The sequence below is a fragment of the Empidonax traillii genome, unplaced genomic scaffold (genome assembly GCF_003031625.1).
Source record: "Empidonax traillii isolate 1590-97213 ecotype Southwest subspecies unplaced genomic scaffold, ASM303162v1 scaffold1814:size58559, whole genome shotgun sequence".
Classification (NCBI taxonomy): Eukaryota; Metazoa; Chordata; class Aves; order Passeriformes; family Tyrannidae; genus Empidonax; species Empidonax traillii.
Genome location: NW_020957007.1, coordinates 13,130 through 16,196, shown reverse-complemented (window position 1 = coordinate 16,196; position 3,067 = coordinate 13,130). Strand labels below are relative to the sequence as shown.

Here is a 3,067-nt window from a genome sequence, read left to right as displayed (position 1 = left end):
TCTCAGGGCCACCTCAGGGCCTGCTCTCCAGGACAGCAACCTGCAGGGAGGGCAGATGATGTGCAAGCCCAGGGGGGCCTGCTTGCACTGGCCTGGGGGCTTCTTTCTCCTTCCACAACCACCCCACAACTTCTCCTGCTTTTCTAACCCCACATCTTTGCAGACTGCCCTTGTCTGTCTGTCTGCACAGACACATCTATCCCCTGTGGACAGAGCCTCCAGCATGTGCTGCCCTGGCAATGGCACCCAGAGAATCCCAGAATCAGCTGCCTTGGAAAAGACCTCACAGATCATCAAGTGCACCCCTTGATCCAACCCCGCCGTGGTTCTCAGACCGTGGCACGGATGCCGAGGGGAGGGGCTTTGGGGATGAGGGGCCTCACAGTACAGCCCAGTGCCCTCTCAGTGCTCTCCCAGTACAGCCCAGTGCCCCCAGCACAGCCCACTGTGTCCCTGTCCCAGGATGCCAGGTGATCCCTCTTTGGCAGGGGTTTGATTGGGATTTGGGGCATTTTGGGGGCCTCTGGGTGAATTTATGGGAGTTAAAAGGGGTCTTGGGAGCATTGGGGGGTAAAAGGGATCTGGGAGGGGGAGGCGATTAAAGGAAAAATGGGGTTTAGGGGACATTTGGGAGGCCTTATTGGGGCCGGGAGGAACAGGAGGGGCAGCACCATGAGCAGGTGAGTCCTGAGACCCCCCTGGTGTCCCCAAGACCCTCCTGCTGTCCTCAATTTCCCATTTGGCACCCCGAGATCCGCCTGGCGTCTCCAATGTCCCCAAAGCCTCCCCATGGCCCCAATTCCCCCCTTGAAACCCCCCATTCCACTGTCCCCAAATCCCTCCTCACTGTGCCCAAACCCCATCCCTGATGTCCCCAACCCTCCATTTCCCCCCAGAAGGCCCCCCTGGATCGTCTGAGCCCCAAAACAGCCCCATCCCCCCCCATTCACAGAAAGATCAAGGGCATCTGGAAACATTTTGGGGACACTTGGGGGGCTTTGGGGGACACTGAGTGATTACTGGGGGATACTGGGACACACTAGGGAGAACCAGGGGGCACTGGGAAGGACTGGGGGATTATTGAGGGATTATGGGAGGGCACTGGGAGGGACTGAGTGATTACTGGAGGATTACCAGGACATACGGGGGGACACTGGGAGGTTACTGGGCCATACTGGGGTTACTGGGTGCTCACTGGAGAATCATTAGACCATACTGGGGGGCAGTGGGAGGTCACTGGGAAACACTGGGGGGTCACTGGGGGGTTTACTGGGACATACTGAGAGCCACTGGGAGGTCACTGGGCTATACTGGGGGCACTGCGATCCCATTACCCGGATGTGGTTCATCGCCCCACCAAGACTTTGGGTGGCACTGCCAGGGACCCCTCCCCTGAGGGCTGGGGGACCCCTGGAACCCCACTGATAGGCTTTAGGGGACCCTCTGGATCCCCTCCCTGTGGGGTCTCTGTGTGCTGAGTTTTGGGGGTCTCTGGAGTTCGGGGGGTCATTCGTAACCGCTTTCCCTGCAGTCGGTCCGCCCAGCCAGCAGGGGGCGCTGTGGCACGAGCGGCAATGGCGGCGTCGCGCAGTCCTTATGGGAGTTGAAGTCCCCTCATGTGAACTTCGCCGGCGCCTGCGCAGTGCAGCCATGGCATTTAACCCACCCCCCCACCCCCCCCGAGAGGCTTCCAAGGCCCCCATCCCTTTGAAGAACCCCGGAAAACCCCCAGAGACCCCCAAACTGCCTCAAAGATCTCCGCAGAGCCCCCTGGACCTACAACCATCCTCAGAGACCCCCCCAACCAACCTGAGACCCCCCAGCCCCCTTAGAGATCAAAACTCCCTCAGGGACCCTCAAACCCTTTCAGGAACCTTTAAGCTCCCCTCTGAGTGCCCTCAGGACACCAAATCCTCTCAGCGACCACGCGAGGGCCCCTTACGGACCTCAAAACCTCCTCGGGAACCCCCGAGCCCTCCTCTCCCCTCTGCCGAGCCCTCTAGCCTTCCCGCCCACAGCCGCGCTCCCCGCAGCCCCCGAGCGCATCCTCAGCCCCGCCGCAGCCCCCGCCAAGCCTTACAGTGCTGAGCAGATTCCGTTGTCGCTGCCATTACTTTCCCGGCAACCACCGGGGGGCTGCGCGCGCACCGCTTGCAGATACAACCCCTCTCTCCGGCCGCAGCCAATCAGCGCGTGTTGCCGCTCCCCGCCCGCCCCCGCCCCGCCCCCTTTGCCACGCGGGGCACGCCGGGAGTTGTAGTTGCGGCGGCTCAAAGGTCTCGGCAAGATTTGGGTCAATTGTGACCCAGCGCTCAGTTCCGCATCGACTGAACATTCCATACACACCTTGTTCTTTCAACAGTAACAGAGCGAAGGCTCATCGGATTTGCAATGTCATCTTAGGAGTTTGCTGGACTGGAGTGTTTAATTCTCCAAATGCAAGCTGTGTCCAATTGCTTAAAACAATTACTAGGTAGTATCTTCTAACAGAAACTGGTGTCTTTTTAAGGTGAAAAAGGGGGTAAAGAAATTCTCAAGAAAAAGGGATGCTTTTTGTCCAGTGGTATAATAATCTGGAAAATCAATCCCTTTGATTGCCCATTCTGGTCTTCGTGTTGCTTTGGAAGAGGGAATAACACTGTGATAGGGACGATCTTTAGACACTGGAGTGAAAGTAAAGACATGTCTGGGGCAAAGAGAGGTAATTCCAAGTCCACCCCTAAGTCCAGCATGTGACAAATGTGAATAAACCTTTTCCATCAGAGCACTCCCAAGCCTTTCCCAGAGGGGCTTTATATTTTGCAGTTTTACAGTCAGTCTTGTCTGCACAATCAAGGATGGTGATCTTTGGTTTAGTGTTTCTTGGGATGCCGTGGATGGGGCAGTGGGGACAGGGAACTCCGCAGTGATGAAGAAGGTGTGAAGCCTGCACCATTCTGAGGTGTGTGATGGTTATGAGGACAGTGCCTTTATGAGGCTGCCCCATTATGGGGTGGATGGGTTCTATGAGCACAGAGACCTTCTGAGGCTGCCCCATTGTGAGGTGGATGCGGTTTGTGAGGAAATG

The 3,067-nt window shown here is 57.4% G+C and overlaps 1 pseudogene; it reads right to left on the bottom strand.

Moving 5' to 3' along the window:
- The window catches only part of LOC114071053, a 4,913-nt pseudogene extending 3,564 nt beyond the window's left edge, over positions 1 to 1,349 (bottom strand).
- Positions 1,350 to 3,067: the final 1,718 nt, after the last annotated feature.